This window comes from Mytilus galloprovincialis, chromosome 12 (assembly GCF_965363235.1).
Source record: "Mytilus galloprovincialis chromosome 12, xbMytGall1.hap1.1, whole genome shotgun sequence".
NCBI lineage: Eukaryota > Metazoa > Mollusca > Bivalvia > Mytilida > Mytilidae > Mytilus > Mytilus galloprovincialis.
Window position 1 is genome coordinate 62,060,840 of NC_134849.1, and position 26,810 is coordinate 62,087,649.

At 32.5% G+C, this 26,810-nt stretch overlaps 1 long non-coding RNA gene across 1 annotated transcript; it reads left to right on the plus strand.

Annotated features, from left to right (window-relative positions):
* Window positions 1-316: 316 nt before the first annotated feature.
* On the plus strand, window positions 317-26,771 carry LOC143054491 (uncharacterized). Its single transcript, XR_012971697.1, has 4 exons — window positions 317-384; window positions 22,583-22,703; window positions 25,297-25,358; window positions 26,373-26,771. It is a non-coding gene; the product is annotated as an uncharacterized LOC143054491 (long non-coding RNA).
* The last annotated feature ends 39 nt before the right edge of the window (window positions 26,772-26,810 follow it).

The following is a 26,810-nucleotide window of genomic DNA, read 5'->3' on the forward strand; positions in this document are numbered from 1 at the left end:
CGCGAAGAACCTCATTTAATGTTTATACTAGACAAAGAAACAAATAAAAAGAACCAGTTTTAATTTTATTATGATCTCAATAGCCCTACTTTTCTTCTCAAAATTACAAAAAAAAACATAAATCAAAACAATGTATCGACCCCTCCCCCCCCCCTTCCATTTAATATACAGTTCAAGTATTTGTGGTTGAGGAGTTCCAAGCACTTTGCAAGTATACAGATGAAGAAATAAACCAATATCTATGGGGTCTTCCGGGTTAACAGTACGTCAGTGCTTTTATATTGTCTCGTTTTCACTAAATGTTTTCTCTTCCTGTGTTCATTACTCATCGAGCTGAGGCCTTTTAGGCAGCAAGGCGATTTTTCTAACGTGCTGCTCAGAAAGGTAAATATGAAATTAAGTTGTATGAAAGCATGATCATGTTTCTTCAAAATGCTAAAAAAAAAGTCAACTTTTAAGAACCATGCTTAAATGCCTTTTACAACCGTGGGAAAATTAGAACTTTAAAAATTTACTATTATCAAAAGTTTTTAAAGAAGGACTCAACATAGGAAGGATCATGAAACGGATGTCTAAAGCAAATATATAAATGAAATAAATATTATAATGTTTTTTGAAAAACACAAAATCACAATGAAAACCGGAAGATTCCATTGGCGACAACATGTCAGAAAAAGAATGACTTAGTTTGCTGAAGTCTCTCCTATCGCAGAAGGCGGCAATCAAGCTTTAATCTTATAGTTTTGATAAATTTCTAAACCCTGTCAAAACTGAATAATTACATGATTGTCAAAAGAATAGTTTAGTTATCAAAATTTGTTTTACTTCAATTCATGACATATGAAAAAGATGAAATTCCCGGAGAAGCGGAAACCTCTCATCATACATGTAGTAACATGTAGGAAGACGGAAATTCAAATTTGAAACTTAAACTTTGAACTGTGTTATTGTTTAACATCATTAAAACGGAAATATATGTATCAACAATATATCAATTTTGAGAAAAATCTATGCATTGGTGATTGACGATTTAATTATTTTAAGACAAATTTAAATACGTTTTCGCCTATTTAATGTGGTTTCTATACAAAAGTGCACCTTTTTTAATAGGATAACTTTCGTAATGTTTCAGAAAATTAAACAGATAAATGTTTTTCTTTTTTTTCCATATTTAGTTGTAGTTAAACGAGCCCAAGTTGCATGCAAAATGTTACCAAAATATGTGATATAGCTCATTTACTTTAACTTGACTTTAATTGAATTTACTGTTTATGAAAACTGCATGTTGACAGAGTGTTACGTATTAGTAATTGAATTGTATTATATATTTTTTTCTTCAAAGTCATTTCTTAAATTGCAACGAAAATAATATCGTAAAGGATAACTCATGTGCTCCATTTTTGACTTGAGTAAAAGGGTTCCTCAGTATGGTGTCACACCACTAATTCATTCAATTAGCATTTAGAACATGTAAATAAAATTGAGGAAATGGGGAATGTGTCAAAGCGACAACAACCCGACCATAGAGCAGACAACAGCCGAAGGCCACCAATGGGTCTTCAATGTAGCGAGAAAACCTACTCTGACAAATAAATGAAACTTCACTTAGGGACAGTAAGGTCAAGGATCAGTAAATGAAACAATGTCTACAAGTTGACGCAATAAAAGATGTAAAATTTAGAACTCAATTAGATATTGAAAATATACATCAGAAAATGTAAAAAAAAGTGTATGTCACCGATGTTACGAGAGGGTACTAAATTACATTGAATATATAGGGGAAATCTATATTTTTCTTCTACAATTTTCGGTTTCCGGTATAAATCGCGTGAACCGCTCCATAGAATTTTTTTTAAATTCATTTTTTTTCTTCCTCTTTGTCTTACGAATTAGATGATATTAAAAAAAAATCGTCACCGACTTCGTTTTCCCTGTAGAAGCGACGCAAACCCAACATTTTGGCAAAAAAAAAACCATCAAAATTCGTGACGTCGTAATTTTTATTACATAACGTCAAGTTATCATGCTAATAATTTCCAACGTTCTTCGTGTTGATTATGCACGATGATTATGTGTTTCGTATTGATAGATTCTTTTTATCATAAGAGTTTGGATAATTAGGTCTTTCCACTTTTCTGTGGAAAGACCTATTGTATTTCTTCTGATTATTATTTTTTTCCCGCCACATTCTGAAATTTTTGTTTCGCAATATGTCGCTTAGATATTTTAAAAATTGTATCATATAGTTTATACGCTTTTAAATTTCACCCTGCTAAGATGAACAATTTTCTTTGTAAGAGTTATCTCCTCAAACACTGTTTTCCTTGTGTCCACTACTCCTTCGCAACCGTAAAAGATTATGACAAATGTATTTTATAAAATTGCTCGTTATATCCTTTCATGATTTGTCCTATTTTAACTGAAGCGATATAAACACTCCATATGAGAGTTATTTCCCCTTATGCATTTGATATTAGTAATTCGCATTTCTAACTGGTAAACCATAAGTGATAGAGACCTAGGGTCTTTTGATTTAAGGTCCTTGGTCCAAAAAAAAAATGAAAATAAGGTCAAGGTCATATCATAAATTTGGATTTTGGCTTAATTTCATTTATTTTCAAAATACATATATACGATTTCAACTAATTATTTTGACTAAATTGTTAGTTGCGACATGTCGTTACTTATAAATTTTGGCTGAAAGGTTACGTACACAATAAATGGAAGTTTTTGCCCATCTTATATTTAGAGTTATGCTTAAAGTGATTTAACTCATTTACCATACATATTAAAGACCTCGCGTCTTTTGATTTAAGGTCCTTGGTTTGTGTCCTTGAAATTGAGGTCAAGGTCATTGGTTAATAGCACGTTCTAGAGTTTGACTTTTGCTTTATATTCATATTTATACATCATATATCCATAGGAACTGACATTTTAGACTGATTTTTAATATTTTAATATCAAAATAGATCTTTACTGGTGGAAAGACCTTCAATTGTTCTCTGAACAATTGATTTTTAATTATCATTAATTTTTATTTAGTATTACCAATATGCTTTATTCTTTGTATTTTAGCCCCCAATTATACTCTTTTTTTCCTTTTTCTTTTTTGCCTTTTATTCTGCAATTTTTGCCCATTATTCTGTATCCCGGAAACCCCAATCAGACCCTCTTTTATGGAACATTTTAAAAAGAAATTATACGATGTAAAAAATATGATACATGTATGTTCATTATCAATATACATATCTAAAACAATTACTAATTCAGACAAAAATACATTGTAAGTACATGAACGCAAAAATGGTAAGAATTTAAAAATAGAAATCATCAGGGTTACTGTCTACAAGTTTACGCAATAAAAGATGTAAATAAAGCTATATTTTTTATCCCCCCCCCCCTCAACTACCCCTGTACGTCAGTCCGCCCGTCATTCCGTCTGGCCGCCGTCCTTCCGTCCGTCCGTCCCCTTTTATAGTTATTTCGCAAAACATCTACAGTTTGAATCCTAGAACGTTTTCACTTTGCTGTCTGTTTGCATGTGGTCAGGGTTTTGATCTTTATTAATATTTGATCTAATGAGAGATAGTTGAACTTTGTCATTTTTGGGTAACCAATTCATAAATCTCTTAGACTATCTTGTAAGTCATCTGTTTACACCTTTTCTCCGTTCCGATATATGATTTGGCCACTTTTGAAAAAACGGTTTCTTTAGCAGCGGTACATGTAATAGCTTGTGTTTTGGTACTATATCAAGACAGAACGTGTTCTGTCCATATACTGCTGCTTAACATCGCATATATAAACAAACATTATATCAATGATTCTACAAATTCTTGAAAGAGTGTCGTGTGGTTATTTATACATCTGCAAGTTAACAAGTAAAACACGCAGACACACTGACATCTTTGTTAATATCTTTTTTGTTCTGTATAAAATTTATTGTATACAAGTCTACAAAAAGTTTTAAAAAGTTTACTAAATGGTTATTGTTCCATAAGTGTACATATGTATGCTCGAAGTATATATAGAATCAGTACATGATACTCAACATGCGACAAATAAAGGGGGGTAGTAATAACAGGAAACTAAATTAAACTAAGGCTTTGATGGATGTAAACTTCAATAAAACTGGAAGTTACATAAGGGGAACAGGAAAATAAGAATATATTGCATCACTTACAACAACCTTTAAATTGACCAGTGATTATTTTATTCATTACTGACCAGCGCGCAACACCGAGATAATCCAACGATTTTTTAAGGGTCCATATTAAGTGTGGACCTAAATGTTCTTTATCTTTAAATATACATGTAACGCGTATTCTGTAAAATCTTCTATCAACGATTTTGTAAAATTCTTCTATTATTACATGATTTTTTAATACTGTACATGGTCTACACTATTATATTAAATAATTATTTTATTTTTCGTTGTTATTCTTTATAATTTTGCAAACTTTTTTGTTCAATTTTGACATTCGCCAGTATCCGTTATTCTACAACTCCGTTTGAGATCTAATTATATGTGACAATAAATTAATGTGCTTCTCTCTGAATTTCGCGTTCTTTCAAGACATTGCACGGTCTTTGTAGTACAGTGTATTTTCCAAATACATCGTGTAAAAACATTTCCAAGGAAACCAAACATACGGAGGTTGAGATATGACATAAAAACAGATGTACATATGTATGTTTAATATGCCTACAAAAATACCCCCCCCCCCCCCCAACCGAAAAAAAAAACCAAGAAAAAAACAATCGCACACAGGCTGAAACATGACTGAAAATATTGTGTTTTGTTATTTAGTCCAACTACACAAATAATGGGGACCTTTAACGGGACTCCGGGATCGGGTGTTTTTAAGCACGGGATTCGGGATTGATTCTTTCTGGATCCGGCTATTCTTTTTTCGAATTTCGGGATGGCGGGATTTAAATTTCTATAAATTCGGGACTCGGGATTTCATGTTTCAAAGTCCGGGATTTCGGGATCAGGACCCCTGCCCCCCCCTCTACAAATGCATATCATAAGATGTCTTTTCCTTTTTAATTTTCTTTTGGCCTTGTGTTGTTGTCTGGTTGCTGTCTTATTGAAGTACTGACTACATTTTACTTTAGGTACTGAAAGTCTGTGACACTGTGCATATTTTTCAGTAGGTATATATAGTAGTAGTATGATATAGAGATGTTCTATTTTACTTTCTGTAAATCTTACTTTTACCCATCATTACAAACCAGAAAGTCTAAAATTAGCAGTAATTGTACTCTACTGTACTGATTATTACTCGATCATTCTAAATAAGTCTAAATTTTACTGGAAATTTACTTGACCGCAATCTTAACCATACTTGTATGTACTGATTTGTACTCGACCACAATCTAGACAAATACTTAAAAGTCTGAACTAATACTCGATCAGTCTCAAACATTTGTAACTTTAAGACCCTTTACAGCTTAATATTTGGGGAAGGGTTTTGCTCATTGCTGAAGATCTTATAGTGACCTATAATTGCTAACTCCTTCGTCATTTGGTCTTTTGTGGAGAGTTGTCTCTTTGGAAATCATACCGCATCTTCTCAGTTCTTATATAAGTATCGCATGCAATTATCTAGGCTTTTCTTAAACTTTTCTATGTGATTTCAAATCTGCGAGGCCAATAATATTTAGGTAATGGTTATGCAAAATTTTTCATTTTTCTATATACAAAACATACGAAGGGTCATAAAACGGATTTCTAAAGCTAAACATTCTTATTTATGATGCATACCATTTTTCGATACAAAAATGTACTTTTTGCGGTGTGATTGCCAAAGTGACAACTCTCCCATCAGAGACAACTCTCAGCCAGAGACAACTCTCCATCAGTGACAACTCTCCACCCGAGACAACTCTCCATCAGTGAAAACTCTCCACCCGAGACATCTATTCATCAGAGACAACTCTCAATCAGAGACAACTCTCAATCAGAGACAGCTCCCTATTAGAGACAACTCTCCATCAGAGACAAAATTCCACAAAGAAAACTCCCAACCAGAGACAACTCTCAATCAGAGACAACTTTCCATCAGTGACAACTCTACATCAGTGACAACTCTCAATCAGAGACAACTCTCCATCAGAGACAACTTTCCATCAGTGAAAACTCTCCATCAGTGACAACTGTCCATCAGAGACAACGCTCCATGAGAGACAACTCTCAATCAAAGACAACTCAGTCTCAATCAGAGACAACTTTCCATCAGTGACAACTCTCTATCCGAGACAACTGTCCATCAGAGACAACTCTCCATCAGAGACAACTGTCCATCAGAGAGAACTCTCAATCAGAGACAACTTTCCATCAGAGACTACTCTTCATAAGAGACAACTCTCCGCAGATACAACTCTCCATCAGAGACAATTAAATTAACCCTCCATCAGAGACATGCATCTGTTTTTGTTGGGTTTTTTTTTGGCGTTGAACAAATTTTCAGTAACTGCAAATACTCTTATTTCGGTGCTTTAATTGTGTCCATTTTCCTAATGTTAGTTGTTTTTGTGTCTTGTACTGATCTTTTTAGTTAATCCTATTGCAACTGATTTTTAAAGTTTGTTCTTATGTTGTAGTATTACTCCGCTGTCCCATTTTGGGGGAGGATTGTGCGTTCACATACATTTTAACCCTCCCATATTCTTTTAATATGTGTCTGTGCCAAGTCAGGAGCATGTAGTTCAGTGTTTGTCTTTGGTTCATGTCTGTCGACTCATATTTGGTTTCTGTAAATTATTTTGTTATATATAATAAGGCCGTTCGTGTTTTGTTTGAATTGTTTCACATTTTTCATGTCGGGGCCTTTCATAGCCGACTATATGGTATGAGTTTTTGTTATTGTTGAAGGCCGTACGAGTGCCTATAATTGCAATTGCTTGAATCCACTTCATTTGAACTCTGGTGGATTGCAATCATACCAGATCTCCCTTTTTTCTATATTATATACCTGACTTTTGAACTCGTGTTTTCCTGAACCTTCATGGAATATTTGGCACTGGGCGTTAAAAAAAATCTTTATTTTTTCAGGGGTGGAGTGGGGGACAGGATGATTTTGAATATGAATAAGGTCTGGTAAGAGCTGAAAAAATGGCAAACTTAGCGACAGATTGAAATGAATGATGAATCAGTAAAACAAATCCTCCTGCCCCTCCCCTCCCTAGAATATCAAATAGTCGTCCTCTTACTGCTATTGTCCGTGTAGTTTTTATATTCATCCAGATTATCGTCCCTACAGGGATGTTCTACTAAGGCTGCCATACCATGAAAACGTTTATCACACAGCTCACATTCTATCATATCTGCATTCATAAATTTATTAATGCTATGTAGACTAAACGCATTATGTTTGTTATGCATGTGTCGTCTAAACTATATATGTAAAAGGAAGAGGTAGAAGAGAGACAGAAGATATTTCCTATGCAAAGAAATACAAACAGATATTGACCTCTTCTGGCTCACTACCGAAGAACCAAAAAAAAAACACGCCCATCTATAGGAGAGTCACGTGGGTGGGGTTAACAGAATAGAGAATACTAATGGGCAAACTATAAAGAATAGAGAAAAATGGGGGGGGGGGGGGAAATAAAGAATATATAATATTGAGGTGCTAAAATATGAAGAATAGCAAAACATGGGCAAAAAGTAAGAAAAATTAAAGAATATAGAAATGAAGGACCGGCTCATCCAACTTCTCAGCCCTCCTATCCATGATGCATTTTATTTGGACTTTTTTTTTAAAAGATCAGCTGTTCAATATTTAATACTATGAATCAGTTAGCTAGACTCAGGGGCGGATCCAGGATTTTTGAAACTGAAGGGGGCGGGATATTCCCAAAAACGGAATTTATATACCGTCGAGCGGAGCGAGCCGATTTTTTTTGGACAACTTTATTGTAAAAAACTTATAAATCGTGAGTAACACGAGAACTCTTTTTTTTTTTGTTCAAAGGGGGAAGTGTACACCCTCTACGTCAACCTGGATCCGCCACTGCGAGGGCAATCTTGTCGGATATATTTATCATGAGATTTTCCGGAGAAATAATTCCTGAAACGAGTTGTACAATATATGCGCACCAGATTTCGCGCCCCCTGTCAAAAGTCTGTTTCCTGTAATTGTGAAAGGAGTGGAAAAACAGACGATTTTGTTAAAATATACTCTAAGATATAACCAAGATATTGTGAGAACACAGAAAAGTAAGTGAAAATAAAACAGACTTCAATCGATAAAAAGTTGGTTCTTCTAGAACGACAGTCGACATGTAAAAAAATATGAATTTATCAAAATTTATCGTCTCTACCAGTACAGTATATAACGACCTATTAACTATGGTTATAAAAAGAAATAAACTAGTTTTGTTAACTTTTTCTAAAAATTGTGATCGCATAGAAGTTTTCATATCAATAATTAAACTTTTGGATACGAGTTGTCCCCACTTAAACTGTTGTACTGCTTACTCGCTAATGTAGCACCGAGAAACAAGAAGAAAATGAATCGGTACCTCGAATGACCGAATAACACTGTTATTATCCGAATAACACATGTAATGACCGAATAACTCTTCAAATATCAATATTAACACATTTGAGTGACTTTTAAACATATATTATTGAATAAAATTATAATAGAAGTGTATTTTATAACCTAAAAATGATTTACAAGTTGCAGGTAAGTTAATATTGATCATTATAAATTTATGGATAGCGGTGTGTACTTCCAAGATGGCGACCAAGGAAATCGTATTGAATGAATAAAAGAAAGATTGCATATGCCTTCAAAGGAAAACGGCATGAAAATATAGTATTAAATAATTTACTGTATATACAGAGAATTGTCTAATAATTGTTTTTCAGAAAGGATTTGAAAATTTAACCAGTACATCAAAGCAATGCAATTACTCCAATCACTAATTACTTTTCATAACAATTTACTCAACATTAAATAAAATGTAATTAAGAATTTTCACATATTCAATTCAATCAAAAAATTATTATACTTGATTGTTTTAATACCGTTTATTATAAGGTATACAAATGTGAAATTGAGTTTTTATATTATTAATAGAGAACAAAACATGGTACAAGAAGAATAAAATAAAATATTTAGTTTCAAAGAAGACAATCTTTCACTTAGTTTATTATATTTCATGTATTAAATTTACTTAATTTAAGTTACTAAAAAAATCAGAAATAAAAGTAATAAAAGGAAACTCAATTAATATTCTTCTAAAATTAGTATTTACGTTTTTTTTATTGCTACTTTTCTTTATTTTCATACATTGAATAAGTTTCAATAGTGAAATGTTCAGTACCAATTATATAATTTAATAATGATTATGAGTTAATTAGTTCCAATAAACAAAATAATCGTTACCCCACACTTCTGTTATATTGTTAATTCGGTTGTTGTTTACTGACACGTGCCCATTACATAATTAATCATTAAGAGATAATGAAATTATATTACGGTATGGACACTCTGCATTAAACAGGCTTGTGACTGTCTTGGTATACCAAGGCTGCATTACCAACACCAATAATTATAATAATGAAAAAAAGAACACAAATAAATATTTACAACTATATACAATATGTACATCCTATGTTAGTTTTCTGTGAAAGGGTAATAATGTTCAATGTTTCACCAATAATTTTTGATTATTTAAAATAAAATTATTTAAAATAGTTAAAAAAAAAAGGAATTTTAAGTTGATTTGAGTTTTCCTGATAAAAAAAGGTTTCTTCTGGCAAATTCGAATTTATAAATTAAAAAATATGTAAGAACTTTTGGATTATTTTAGTCATTCGATGTTAAAAAATTTCTTCTTAAACAAAATACATTGCACGTGGAGTCATTGAGAAAATATTTCAGTTCATTTGCTAACTTTGTTAATAAACCAACTGACCGACTTCCTCAAAGCTACTAAGAAGGCACGGTAACCCTCTTCAGTGAAATGTATCCCGTCACGAGCTTCGTATTCCACCCGATAAACATTAGTTGGCTTGAAATATGATGTACAAAATGATTTTCAAGAGCTATGCTTTTCATCATTTTGTTCACTATCTCTCGGCGAACTGTATGCTCATCGGGAGTGCAATACCTGTTACCAAGACCCAGACCGCTTCATAACTGACATTAATAAACTAATTTAAACAGTTTACTATTCCATATTTTATTAAAAAAAGGCCCACCCTCACATTGTTCATTGCCTTGACGTGAGGGCTCCACTTTGGGGTCTAAGATGAACACGTTGAGGGATTGTATGCAATCTTTCTTTTATTCATTCCATACGATTTCCTTGGTCGCCATCTTGGAAGTAAACACCGCTATCCATAAATTTATAATGATCAATATTAACTTACCTGCAACTTGTAAATCATTTTTAGGCTATAAAATACACTTCTATTATAATTTTATTCAATAATATATGTTTAAAAGTCACTCAAATGTGTTAATATAGATATTTGAAGAGTTATTCGGTCATTACATGTGTTATTCGGATAATAACAGTGTTATTCGGTCATTCGTGTTACCCAAAATGAATTGAGGGTAAATAAATTATGGGTGTTTGTCTGAGTCCTTTTGAGCAAAGCCTGAACAATTTTATTTAGTTTTTCATGTTTTTCAAGGCTATCTATCAAATTATCTTTTTCAAAATTTAACACTATAAGGTATGGGGAAAATCTGGATTTAGAATATTTTTTTTGTCATCTACTTGAACAGAATATCTTTTTTCGTCAAACTAGGAAAAAACCATAAGCTTCCCCTTGAAGTTAAATGGTCGTTCCCTTAACTGGAGATTTAAACGTAGACTAACTGATTAAGTTATGGAATATCATAATAGGGAATGTTGAGTTTTTTTTTATAAAAGGATAATGTCATAATATGAAAATAAGATGTAGTTTGAATGCCAATGAGACACTCATATGAAGGGAATCAGGGCTCACGCTACCAGGCGACTCGGGCGAAGAAGTCGCCCTCCCGACCGTCACTTCGCTTTCCCCGACCCCCAAAAGCGAAAACAAGTCGCCCTGTTCTTGACGAAAGTCGCTTTCAGTCGCTTCCGTCATCGGACATTTTCAATTTTTACAAAGTTGATGAAACATTAATTTTTAACTGATAATTAAAGAAATTCAGACATAAACTATTCATTATCTTTAGAAAGGAGGTTGAAGCATTGTCTTCGCAGTGTGTATCAGGTTATTTGATAAAAATACAACTTTTTATCACTTCGTGCATTTTCGCAAGTTCCGGTGCTTGTTACTCGAAAACGTACATCAACCTAAATTTCGGCGGCAAAATAAGTTTGTTACTTCATTTAAACGTGATAAAAGTTGCCTCCAGTAAATGTTTACTCCATTTATTGCATTAAAACCGTCATGTTCCTTTCCAAATAACTTGTCAAACATCGTTTATTTTTGTAAATTTTCTTGCATTCTTCCGCCATTGACCGATTTCTAAACTACGGATCTGAACCGGACCAGCTATGACCGAAATCCGTACTTTTACAATAATTACTACGGACGCACGGATGGAACAGCTGACAGAAGAATATTGATCCCAAAGGGAAAAATTACGCATCGCACACGCATTAAGAGACTTTTGGTTACATCTAATTGATTGGTGTATATAATTCCCTATATTTTTTATGAATGTTTCAAACTATTGATTAAAGTTGCTTAACTCTAAGACTATTATACTAATATCAATATATTATGGCCCAGCTTAATAACTTTTATATTTTTTTATGAGAAACACTGAATTTCATACACAAGATAATTTTTAATTAAATTGTAATTGATATAATTTCTTTACATTTTTTAAAATAAAATTTTTTTTTTTAGTGCTAGATATTTAGTTGGTAGTTTCTCACAAGAACCTTAGTAAAACTTAAACAACTTTTAATTTCAAAAGTTACTTTAATTGCAATTTTTTACTCATATGAATTGAACAACATTAAAGGACATTATTTACATATGGCCCTTTATACTATTGTAAAATCCAAACATTGTAGCGCACCCGCGCGAATGAGCACTTCTCTTTCAAATCTCACCACTTCTCCCTATCAGTTTCAAAAAGAGAAGTCACTTCTCCCTATAATTCTGAAGTAGTGTGAGCCCTGGGGAATGTCAGCAAACATAGGCAACGGTAAGGATTCAACAATGAGAAAAATCCATACTGTATAGTTGGCTTATAAAGGCCCAGACATGAAAAATGTGGAACAATAAATTCAAAGGAGAAAACAAACAGCCTGAATTATAACAAAACAGTTAATGAAAAACAAATACATGTATGATTGACAGAAATGAACAGGGTTGTGGAAATATTTGTTGTGAGAACTTGTCCCTAGGCAAGTAAAAGTAAATTTTACTTGTTGAGGCCAAATAAAAATATATGTGTGGTTCCAGTAACCCTACTGTCCCTATTTTTTCGGCTTAAAAATAGCCTACCCTAAAGATTTATTGTCATTATCATTAAGCACTGTTAAAGTCAGAATGTTGCTCCCATAGACTCAATGTAAAAAAAACCATAAAATAAAAAAAAATCCCTACCTACCTACCCTAACTTTTTTTCAGATGTAACTGGAACCACACATACTTTTTTATTTGGCCTGAGAAAAAAGTTACTTGTCCTGAATGTCCCAATAAATATTGAAGTAATTTATTGTAAGCTTGTATGATTCTTAATTTGACTTAATTTTTAACTGTATCACAAAAAAAACGTATGTTTGTGATATTTGTTTATGCGTATGAATAAAAGGATATATATATATGGTTAACTTTAATAAGACAGAAACCCAACAGCAAAACAACCAAAAGACATCTGAAGGGCAATTTTGCAATGTTTTTTGAATGATAGCCAGTATACATGGTATAGATAGATCCATGACAATTTATAAGTTTTGAAACGAGCGAAGAAATGACTAATTAATACATGTATTTATAATAAATGATTAAGTGTCCCTTTTATCTATGAAATTGCCAACAAATTAATACATTGTAATAATTTGTATATACTTTTAATTAGCAAGACGTGGGTGTTTTCTACAAATTGTTCAAAAATTAAATTTATTTCAGAAGTTTCTTTACCATGTTTACTGGAGAGCCAACGGCAGGGTAAATCTGTTAGGCATGTTGAGCATGACTTTTCAAATTTTCGTTCGTCCTGAATATGCATGAAATATTTGCCACTGGATGTTAGGCAACCAACAATCATTCCTAAAATTAAATTCTCGTTTTATTTTTTTCAAATTCTCTGTATTTCTCCCTCTCCGTTTTTATGCCCCCGCCGTAGCAGAGGGGACAATAAGCTTTACCCTTGTCTGTCCATACGTATGTCATGTATGTAAATGTATGTCCCAATGTTGGTTTATATTCTCTAACTTAAGTTTGCCTCAACCAGATGTTATCAAACTTATGCACAATGCTTATTACCACAAAATACAGATGTAGTTTTTTTGGCGGTGTCACTTTAACCGTTCTAGAGTTATGCCCCTTTACAAAAGCTGAATTTTTTGTTTCCATTCTCTAACAAGTTTGCCTCAACCAAATTTTATTAAACTTATACAAAATGCTTATTACCACAAAATACAGATCAAGATTGATTTTCGGTGGTGTCACTTTTACTGTTCTAGAGTTATGCCCCTTTACAAAAGGAAAAATTGCTGATTTTTTCGTTTCTGTTCTCTTACTTAAGTTTGCCTGAACCAAATGTTATGAAACTTATACACAATATAAACTTATTACTGCAAAACTCAGATCAATTACAAATTGGGGTAGCATCACTTTTATCATTCTTCAGTTATGTCATTGACTGATGTGTGTTACATGTTTATATGATATACATGTATGCAAGCGGGGGGCATTATTTGTGTCCCATGGACACATTCCCCATTTATTTGTATTACCTAGACTCCTCATGCATGTAAGTATTTTGAACTATTTTCATTCTTTTGGCCTTAATTACCCGTTCTAGGTGTTTTTATCAGGTAAAAATGTATGTATCAATCTGGATAGAACTCATTCAAGAAAAATTGAAATGTCACTTCTGTAAGATGGCAGATCATGCAGTCTGCGCCAAAAAAAAATGCATCTACTAGTCCGGAAACTAAATATCAAAACTTGTCCCTATATGACTATATAACATTTTGAAAATTTACACTAGTCCGAATCAACATTTACATGATTTACTAGTCTGGGGCATCGGACTAGTAGCTAACGGTGCAGACTGGCAGATAAATCCTTTTTGGTGATCCCAGTTAAATTGATGTAATGTTTATGAGACTTGGGTTTGCATACTTGTAATGTTTTTATACGCCCGTTTACACGACGTATTATGGTATACCGTTGTCCGTCTGTCCGTCTGTCGTCAACATGTCGGACATTAACTCAAAAAAGGCTTTAACCAATTTGCATAAAACTTGGGTGAATTGTTTATATCTATGGACGTGAGCTCCCTTTTGTTTTTTTATAAATTTTAGATTTTACGTTTCCGAGTTATGGGGTTTTATTCATTAAAAAAAGGGGGATTTTCCAGTTTTCAGACAATAACTCAAGAATGCTTTCACCAACTTGCAAGAAATTGTGGTGAATAGTTTATATCTATTGACATGAGCTCCCATTCGATTTTTATAAATTTTAAATTTTAGGTTTCTTAGTTACAGGGTTTTATTCATAAAAAAAGGGTGATTTTCCAGTTTTGGACAAAAACACAAAAATGCTTTCAGCAGTTCTTATGTAACTTTGGTGAATTGTTTATATCTATTGATGTAAGCTCCCTTTAGAATTTTATAAATTTGACATTTTACATAAATTTCTGAGTTATGGGGTTTTATTCATTAGAAAAGGGGGGATTTTCCAGTTTTCGGACAGTAACTCAAAAATGCTGTCAGCAATTCTCATGGAACTTTGGCGAATTGTTTGTATCTTTTGATGTGAGCTGCCTTTTGATTTTCATAAATTTCTAATATGACTGAGATTTAATTGAACTTTATTTGTTTATAGTCTGACAACAGATTTACTAAGTATTGCGCAACAGCACATTGTATTGCACAACAGCAAAAAATCTTTAATTGCATATAAACTAAATTCATATAACCAATTTCAAGTTCTTTGACTACATTTATTCTGAAACCTATAATATGTAAAATATTTAATTACAATCCAAATTTAGACATGTATCAAGCTTGAATATTGTGTCCATTTTTGCCCCCAAAGGTTCAGGGTTGGACCTCTGCAGGTGTATCAAGCTGCGCTCAACAAAGCAGTTTATTAGATCACCTTGTCTTCCGTCATCGTCTGTTGATTTGTACAAAAATCTTCTCTGAAATTACTGTGCGAAATTTAACCAAACTTGGCCACAATCATCATTGGGGTATCTAATTTTAAAAAAAAATCATTAAATGTGTCCTATGACCCCAACTGCCAACCAAGGCGGGCCGACATGGCTAAAAATAGAACATAGGTGTTTTTTGTCTTTTATTTTGAAAACCATACAAATAGAGATAATCTGACTGGAGTAAAAATGTTCAAATTATTAAGCTCTACCAATTGTTCATATACATCAAAACTGTCAGACGACTTCTTACAGGAGTTACAGGGGTTCAAATTATCATTTGGAACTGGAAGGTCCAGGACCTTTGACACTCCAAACTGAAAGGTCCACAATCTGAATTCCAGGCCCTACTTTTACTTGAAATATTTCAAGGCCATACAAAAGAATGTGTTTGTTTGCCCTAACCCTACATGTACCTACCCAGAAAAAAGGTGCCTTCTCAAAATATTTTATTGTCCTGATGTGAATTTTTTTTTTTAATAAGATAGGCATGAAGACTAAAGAACATCTGACACTTCATTTTATATTTGCCGGGAAAAAAAGCCTACATACCTACCCACAGTCTCTACCTTGGGTAGGGTTTGGGCAAACCAAAATATTTTTAAGTATGGCCCAATATAAAGATACAAAATCAATGTGTTTTTGGTGTAAGGTTAGCTTGTTTCATTATCAGCTGTGTCACTGTTGTATAACATGTTTAATAATAAATGTAATTGTCTTGTATATTTTGAATTCACATAATCTTTTTTTTTTGTATTGGGGAGATTGTCACTGTTTGTGTTGTAGTTTTTATGGCCCGCCACTAAGTGGTCGGGGACATATAGTTTTACCCATGTCCGTCATTCCGTCATTCCGCAACAAACCATTATACGGAGTTTTTTTTCTAAACGCCTTCAGATATTGGGCTGATTTTTTGGTATGTGAGTTAACCATGACGAGTTACAGATCAAGTATAAGTTTCTTTACGCTCCTACGGGCTTTTGACTTAGAGAAAAACTGTTAAAAATCACATTCATATGGATTTTTTTTGCAAACGCCTTCAGATATTGGGCTAATTTTTGATATGTGAGTTATCAAGTGTAAGTTTCGTTCCGCTCCACTAATTGTTGCCGAAATTACGGGCTTTGGACTAATCGTTGAAAATCACCATGATCACAGTTATACAGACTTTTTTTCTAAATGCTTTCAGATATTGGGCTGATTTTTGGTATGTAAGTTAACCATGATGAGTTACAGATCAAGTTTTAGTTTTGTTCAGCTCCGGTAATTTTTGCTGAAATTACTGGCTTTGGACTTTGATCATGTTGATAAATTATTGAAAATCACAGTTATACAGATTTTTTTCTATAGGCCTCCAGATTTTGAGCTGATGTTTGATATGTAAGACTACCATCATCATCATGGTTTGTGTCCACATGTGTTTATATTGAAATTGCAGATTTTTCAACTTTTTGGGACGGGACCATTCGTGTCGCTTTAACACATCTAGTTACTATAATATAAAGGGCTCTATCTATAATACTAAAATTACGAGGTCAAATTTGTCGGCCGTCATCACGTAAAAACGACGAATCACAGAATTCAACTTTATATATAACTAATATAGTACAAAGGTGTAGATTAAAAATTACACCACTCCAGGCCCTTTTGTCTACCACGTAATTAATATTGCCAATAATTAAGAAGTTCCGGGTCGAGTCCGCTACCGATACCAATAGTATATTCACCTGTTACCTATTACCTTATCTGTACGTTCCGCATCTGACAGGCGCACCACCAAACGTCGTATTCAGGATTAATATGCTAGATACATGGCTCATAACCACAGGATTGACACTACTAAATTGTCAAATTGTTACCTTTTGTAGTATTTTAATCAGTAAGACTTTCTAAGATAACAATACGAATACTAAAAATCTGGACTAAAAATATTATAAGGCGTATCTATAGGCACAGTTTTCAATTTGTTAGTGGGCATGACGTAAAACAGCGAAGCAAAGAATTCAACTTTATTTATAACTTATATAGGACAATGCTGTTGATTAAAAAATACTCCATTCCAGGACCTTTTGTTTCCAAATAATTAATATTATTGTTTCAGTTCGACGGGTTCAAACAGAAAGACTTGAAAGCAGAGAAAAACTGTGTATCTTATAATCGCCATGACTTTATCAGATGACAATACTAATACTAAAATAAGGCTTGCGCATAGTTATATACTTTAATTCAGTCACGGACCCGTGATATCACGGGTGTGTTCTAGTATATATATATATGTTATCTTTTTTTATATTGTTGAATACCCGAGATACAATTCAAGTAACAGTTCAAATTCAAAGCTGTCTTATTAAGTGTATCATATGTACAAATGATGTAGTTGCACTATTATATTAGTTCCTCTGTGAAAATAAAGTAAGAAACTTCCAGATTTTACTTGCCCTTCAAAATTGAGAACAAATTAACCTCTTAGAAGTGTAGTAATATGTTAACACTATAAAAAACATCTGTACGTAATTATCAACATTTATTAATGATAAAGAAAATTACTGTCACATTTTTAACCGGATTTTTGTGACAAAAATGTCGGTTATTGATTTGGGGATGTACGGCGGGCGCGCGGGCGGGTGGGCGGCAATCAAATGTTGTCTGTGCATTAACTCATGAACCGTTCAACCAAAGCTTTTAAAATTTTAATATGTTATTACTGACAACTATACGAAGGTCAAGTTTAATACTGGCGATTTTGACTTTTACCGTTCAGGAGTTATGGTTCTTGAAAGATTGAAAAATGGAGTTTCCAGTCGTGTCCGTGCATTTACGCATAAACTGTTCTACCAAAGCTTCCCAATTTTAATATGTTGTTACTAATGACAGAATGGAGGTCAAGTTCAATAATGACAAATTTGACTTTTACTGTTCAGGAGTTATGGTTCTTGAAAGATTGAGAAATGGAGTTTTCAGTCATGTCCGTGCATTTATGCATGAACTGTTTTACCAAAGCTTCTGAAATTTTAATATGCTGTTACTGATGACAAAATGGAGGTCAAGTTCAATAATGACGATTTTGACTTTTACCGTTCAGGAGTAATGGTTCTTGAAAGATTGTAAAATGGCTTTTCCATTCACGTTGTTGCATTTACTCATGAACCATTCAATCTAAGCTTTTCAAATTTTAATATGTTGATACTGATGACAAAATGGAGGTCAAATTTGATATTGACGATTTTCACTTTCACCATTCATCAGTAATGGTTCTTGTGATATTGCCAGGACACAAATAAATGTTAATAAATCCGGTTTGCTGTCGTTGTGACAGCCTCTTGTATTGGATTTTGACATGAAAATTTGTGAACTAGAAGTAATTTTGAGTTTCTGTATAAAATATTTCCTGCTTTGTCTTTCTTTTCCATATACCTTTTGGTTTTCATATTTGAATTATTATTTCATCATCAAAGATGAATTTTGTCACCTGCCTGGATTTTTTTTTATTGTATTTGATTGGCAAACCCGGAATTATCCGCCGCTGGAATCTGATCCGGTATTGTACATGTAATTGTCTTTATTTCTGGTATATATGCATCCATTGTTTTTGTCAAGCCTGCGACTTTTGTCGCAGAAAGCTTGACATAGGGATAAGCTATATAGTGATCCGGCAGCGGCGGCGTTAGCTAACTTCTTAAAAGCTTTATATTTTAGAAGATGGAAGACCTGGATGCTTCATACTTATATATATAGATGCCTCATGTTTCCGTCAGTCACATGTCCAATTTCCTTGACCTCATTTTTATGGTTCAGTGACTTCTTGAAAAAAAAGTTAAGATTTTTTGTAATGTTAAATTCTCACTTACTATAAGTAATAGGATAACTACGTATATTTTGTATGTGCCTAGCTACATACAATTTTAACACAAGGTTTATGACCACAAAAGGAAGGTTGGTATTGATGTTGGGAGTTTTGGTCCCAACATTTTAGGAATTAGGGGCCAAAAAGGGCCCAAATAAGCATTTTCTTGGTTTTCGCACTATAACTTTAGTTTAAGTTAATAGAAATCTATGAAATTTTGACACAAGGTTTATGACCACAAAAGAACGGTTGGGATTGATTTTGGGAGTTTAGGTTTCAACAGTTTAGGAATTAGGGGCCAAAAAAGGGCCCAAATAAGCATTATTCTTGGTTTTCGCACAATAACTTTAGTTTAAGTAAATAGAAATCAATGAAATTTAAACACAATGTTAATGACTACAAAAGGAAGGTTGGTATTGATTTTGGGAGTTGAGGTCCCAACAGTTCAGGAATTAGGAGCCAAAAAGGGGCCCAAATAAGCATTTTTCTTGGTTTTCGCACCATAACGTTAGTATAAGTGAATAGAAATCTATGAAATTTTAACACAAGGTTTATGACCACAAAAGCAAGGTTGGGTTTGATTTTGGGAGTTTTGGTCCTAACAGTTTAGGAATAAGGGGCCCAAAGGGTCCAAAATTGAACTTTGTGTGATTTCATCAAAAATTAAATAATTGGGGTTCTTTGATATGCCGAATCTAACTATGTATGTAGATTCTTAATTTTTGGTCCCGTTTTCAAATTGGTCTACATTAAGGTCCAAAGGGTCCAAAATTAAACTTAGTTTGATTTTAACAAAAATTGAATCCTTGGGGTTCTTTGATATGCTGAATTTAAAAATGTACTTAGATTTTTAATTATTGGCCTAGTTTTCAAGTTGGTCCAAATGGGGGTCCAAAATTAAACTTTGTTTGATTTCATCAAAAATTGAATAAATGGGTTCTTTGATATTCCAAATCTAACTGTGTATGTAGATTCTTAATTTTTGGTCCAGTTTTCAAATTGGTCTACATTAAGGTCCAAAGGGTCCAAAATTAAACTAAGTTTGATTTTAACAAAAATTAAATTCTTGGGCTTATTTGATATGCTTTATCTAAATATGTACTTTGATTTTTGATTATGTGCCCAGTTTTCAAGTTGGTCCAAATCAGGATTCCATATCAAGTATTGTGCAATAGCAAGAAATTTTCAATTGCACAGTATTGCACAATAGCAAGAAATTTTCAATTGCACAGTATTGCACAATAGCAAGAAATATCTAATTAATTTTCAATTGGAGTTATCTTTCTTTGTATAGAATAGTAGTTGATAATATATGTTGGAAATTTGCCAGACATGACTATGATGTCATTTTCTATTTTTATTTGCCAATAACTTTATGTAAATAACTTCATTGGAAATTTGCCAGTATAAAATGTTGCTGATGAAGCTTTTTTTCCTGATCTTATCTAAAATGTTTTTAGATAATGTATGTTGGACATTTGCCAGACATGACTATGATGTCATTTTCTATTTTTATTTGCCAATAAGGATGTGAAAAAAGGGGGGGGGGTTAAATTTTTCTCATTTCAGATTTCATAAATAAAAAGAAAATTTCTTCAAACATTTTTTTGAGAGGATTAATATTCAACAGCATAGTGAATTGCTCAAAGGCAAAAAAAAACTTTTAAGTTCATTAGACCACATTCATTCTGTGTCAGAAACCTATGCTGTGTCAACTATTTAATTTTAGATTTAAAAAGTTTGAAGAAGAAATCTTTAATTGATTTGTAAAATCTTGACATTTGTTTTGTGTAAAAAAAAACATGTAATGTCAAAAATTTGATCACAATCTAAATTCAGAGCTGTATCACGCTTGAATGTTTTGTCCATACTTGCCCCAACTGTTCAGGGTTCGACCTCTGCGGTCGTATAAAGCTGCGCCCTGCGGAGCACCTGGTTGTGTTTTGGTCTGTTTTTCTTAAACTATTTATAAGCTATAGGCAATGATAGGTCAACTATATTTGTTGTATGAAAGAATTGTTAGCTGGACATGTCTGCCTGCCATGGTTCATCTGACCTTGACCTCATTTTCATGGTTCATTGGTCAATGTTTAGTTTTCTTGGTTATGTTAAGTTTATGTGACAGTTGTAATAAAGCTTTATATTGAGGACTATCAACTTAATATCAATGATTAGTAAAGATGGCGAGACATTTCCGCGTGTGCACTCTTGTTCAAAGTTATGTTTTTCAGTCAGAAACGATTTTACTCGGATTTACACATTACTCAATGGCCATTTTCGGTTTAAAGCTAGTGGTCGATTGAACAAAATGAACATCGCTGTCATGAATAAAAAAGATGAAAATAAATTTTGAGATCGTTAGGAAAGTTTGGTTTATTAAAAAGGTCGGCAAAGTTAATTTTTATTTTTTTTTTAAATTGAAGGTAAGGTCCATCGGGCGTAGCTAGTAAACAAAACGAAAGTCCGATTGCAATAGTGGAAGGTCGCGGACCTCAGACCAATGCTAATTTGAACCCCTGAGTTATTGCCCTTAAATTACAAATTTTACCATTTCTTTTCTTTTTTTGCCTATCGTTTTGAAAACTATAATAGATATATAGAAAGAAACTTTAAATGCAATAATGATCAGCAAGACAAGTTCTACAAATATAAAGTTAAATGGTCGAAATAGTCGGTCGACTTATTAGAGTTATTGCCCCTTAAAAGACGATTTTAACCAATTTTTTTGCGTTTTTTGCCTTATATCTTAAATTATAATAGATAGATAGAAACTTAAATAAGCAAATAAAAAATAATTTAGACAATATGGAGGAAATCGTCCGACATCATCTTTTTTGGATTTATTGCCTCTTAATCACGATTTTTGTCTTGCCTTGACTGTCAAAAAGCTAGACAAAGTAGTGCCATTTCTGGTGGTGGCGGCAACAATGTACTAGTTTGTGAATAGGTCTAATTTATGGTGAACCACTAGTAATTACTTAAGGATATTTGGTATGCAGTTGTATTAGCGTTGCCATTGGCACATCTCATTTCCATGCAGATTACTTGGCCCTGCCCCCTCAGTAATGGTCTATTGATGAAAACTTTTGCTTAGTTTAACTTTACATGTATTAGTTTGTGATTTGGTCAGTTCAAGAGGAACCATAAGTGGTAGGCCAATTTTAATTGGTATGCATATATAAGCCTTAGCACATTTCATTTACATGGAGAATATTTGCCACTGCAACTTGTGTTAATCTTCTTGACTTGACACAGACACATGTCTAATGTGTTTATAAAGGTGATAACTATTTTATTTTAGAATTGAAACTGGGACTAGATTTGTTATTTTTCAGCACAAACAAAATTTTATTTAGATACTCTTTTTTTTTAGGTCTAAAACATAGTGAATGCTGAAGAAAAGAGAACAGAAATATAAAAACAATAATGTCCTGTTAGATATATATATGTGGCCTACATAGATCTGTTATATAGAAAGAAGGACAGTGATTCAGGTAAATTGTGCAGTTAATTCAGAATATTATGAAACTTTAAAATTATATAAACATGATAAACAGTATTTATTTACATAAATAAATATATACATATTAGCTATAATAGGGTTTTCTGTCTAGCATAAAGCAATAAACTATTTCATATCCATGTTGTTGAAATATTCATACACTGTAGCTGTAAACTTATAGTAGAGAAACTGTAAATGTGATGAATTACTAAATGTAGTTTGTCAGGCAATAGACAAAAATCATATTAAATGTGTTGAGTACATTAACTACAAACTAACAGCTCAGAGTCTGAAAAGTCCATTTTTTTGCTCAACCAGTAATGTTGAGTACAGATTTTAATTGACATGCTTGCCCAAACTTTCAGGGTTTGACCTCTGCGGTCGTATAAAGTTAAGGTGACTTGTGTTTAAATGTGTCGATCTCTCTGAAATTGTACTGCAAGGTACCATAACAGGCAGGAATTGAGTTTGGGGGTAATTACTCCAAGGGGGGTTAAAAGAAAAAAAATTGGGGGGGGGGGGTTCTTCATAATTTTTGGACTTTTATACTGATCAGTCAGGGGCGTTACTTAAACAAGTTATTTTTTTTAGTTACTTATTAAGTAATTTTTGTTTTTAAAAATAATAAAATTACTTAATAGAGTTATTTTAATTTTCAATAGAAACATAGACTAAATGTAGTTTTCATGATTTTAAACAACATTTTATATCATAAAATAAAGAATTTATCAGATTTGAGAGGAGTATAGAGATAAAGGGTTACTTTAAGAATAATGACAAAAATATTACTTGAATAAATTATTTTATACATTTTTGAAAAAAAATAGCAATTACACTTATCTAAGGCACATATGTAATTGATTTGGGTTACACATTATAAATAACTTCAGGTCTTAATTAATTCACAAGTATCTATCTATTTATATCAGTCTACCTTCAAGATTTTAGAAGAAAATGATAATTTGATAGTCCCAAGAGACCAATCTTTGTGTCAGAAAGTTAATTAGTGTTTAGGAAGAATTTGTTTTTATATATCAAGGCAGGGATGATTCCACTATATAGTTTAGGGCCGCTGAGCGGCCTTTAATCTGGCCAGCGGCCCCCAAAAAATGAACATGAAAATGAATTCCCAATTCAGGAAAATAAAATAAAAATCGATATTTCAGGAAAGTATCTGTCACCGATTAAGGCAACTATAATTTTTCATAGTTTGTTGTCAAAACGTTTTAAAATCCAGATAAGAATGATTTTGACGATTCGCATTTTATTAACAGTCAAAATTTGTCAAACAATTTTATCAGCCGAATTCAATTGATTAATATGTTATAGGAGTATTCGATCCTGTAAAAGCAGATCGCCCAGCAGGTTGATAAAAATGGGTGTCAAAGCAGACCGCGGCAGAGAGAAAATTCAAATTTTGATATAACATTGATTGATAAAGTTAAATGGGCGCCGATCTCGAAAAAACAGATCGCCCAGCAAAGCGGGTTATGCAATATGATAAAAACTTGTTTTGTAAAAGAAATTATTTCCTCAAAAGACAAAAGTTTGAGCGTTTTTTTGAAAATAATGTTGATGATAGACCATTCATGAAATACGATGTCATCATTATGGAACTATTTCAAAAGTTCTGAAGATGATTCAAATGATTTTAAAGAACACTGGTTCAATGCTTTAAATATCTTATCAATTAAGTATATGAACTTTTGTAATTGCTTTTCTGAAGTTGACAGTTGACCAGTTCAACTTGAACTCCATTTGAATCAAGGTAAATTTATAGGGATGACCTGCTGTTTAAAAAATACCCGATGAATGATTTTTCTCAGTGGTTTATGTTAGCTGACATATATGTTTTTATAATAGGCCTAGGTAACTATAGGTAATATGATAGACTAGTGCATCATGTTCAATGATATTCATGTAATAACAGTAGCCCATCCAGAATTATTCAAAATGTTACAAGTTACAACTTACATGAACATCAGTGTACAGGTTAAACTTAATAATATACATTTCCCGTTTTTACAGGAAAATGTTATTTCGTCTTAGATTTTATGCTTAAAAAATTCCCAATTAGAATAAAAATTCCCAATTTGATGTTCAAGGGACCCATTTGAAAACACCTGGAATCATCCCTGCAAGGGAAAAATAACCACATGACTGTGAAAATTATTTAAAGCTAGTAAAATCTGTATTATTGGACACCTATAAAAATAATATTCAGAAAAATAACTTATATAAGTTATATTTAAATTAGCCTCTTTTATAGGTAATTTTAATTGTTACTTGTTTAAGTAATGCCCCTGACTGCTGATATGGCAGGAGATACACACCAAACAAGATGTGTAAATAATAAACTATTATATTATATTAAGTATTGTGCAATAGCATAGGATACAGAATGACTTCATGCTATAATGAATATATCCTAAAAACTTTTCCACTAATTAGCTTTGTATGGTACATGTACCTTTTCTTTTTTAATTCATGACAGGTACATAAAATTTCAGGGAAAGTTTTACCAATATTTATATAATCGTGAAACAAACTGAAATTGAGCTACATGTATTTTTTTATATTTTCAGTTTGAAGATCTACTATTAGTATTTATTGATTCAAGGTCCAGTCAAGTTATTACTATCTATAGGTCAGTGAACATTACATTGATATTGTATTGGAACGTTTAATGATTTTTTTATCAAATGAAAATCAGAAATATATTGAAATTGTAAATGTGAATTAAAGGGGAGATAATCCAGAGCTATAGGATTCATTCTAAATAGTACTAGACCAGTGTTTGTATTAAAGGGGAGATAATCCAGAGCTATAGGATTCATTCTAAATAGCACTAGACCAGTGTTTGTACTAAAGGGGAGATAATCCATAGCTATAGGATTCATTCTAAATAGCATTAGACCAGTGTTTGTATTAAAGGGGAGATAATCCAGAGCTATAGGATTCATTCTAAATAACATTAGACCAGTGTTTGTATTAAAGGGGAGATAATCCAGAGCTATAGGATTCATTCTAAATAGCATTAGACCAGTGTTTGTATTAAAGGGGAGATAATCCAGAGCTATAGGATTCATTCTAAATAGCATTAGACCAGTGTTTGTATTAAAGGGGAGATAATCCAGAGCTATAGGATTCATTCTAAATAGCATTAGACCAGTGTTTGTATTAAAGGGGAGATAATCCAGAGCTATAGGATTCATTCTAAATAACAGTAGACCAGTGTTTGTATTAAAGGGGAGATAATCCAGAGCTATAGGATTCATTCTAAATAACATTAGACCAGTGTTTGTATTAATTCTTTTAGAACAATGTTAAACTTTTGCACTTAGCAACTTTTGTGACTGGATACAAAAAATAAACGGACACAATAACAAAAATTCATGGAAGTTGAAACTAATTAAACATTGCAAGCATTACAAAAAGAGTTGTTAACTTAGAACATGTAGAAATCAAATTGTTCTTTATGATTGTAAGATGGGAGGTATATGTCAATGAGACAGCAACCAATCAACAAAAGAGGTCAACATTTTATTTAAAAATAGATTAGTGTCTGTAATGTGTTGTTTTTATTTCATTTATATTTTCAGTTTGAACATCTATAATGTCTATTATCATGATTATTGAATTTTATTTGATAATCGTCCAGTCCTTGTGTTCAATGTCCAGTCCGTGTGACCATTGTCCAATTAATGTGATCCTTGCCAGTTGACTTCCTATTATAGGTAAGTTTTATTGTATGTGAACTAGATAGAATCATTTACTACTGAAATTTGTTTAAAAAAAGATGCGAATGTAGAATTTTAACTCTGACAGGGGGAGATAATTAACAGATATATTTTACATTCAAAATATCACAACACCAGATTTGTGTAATTTATTTATGTAATAAACAAAACCCTAAAACATCTTGTAAAAGTGAAGGTTTAAAGGTCTATATCAATGAGACAGCATCCAATCAATGAAAGAGGTCAAATTTGTATCAAACAATAGGCAATGATAGACAAGCATCTTTATAATATGTTATAATTATATTTAAACCTGAAATAGAAACATTTATATTCTCATTTTAAACATATATCATCAG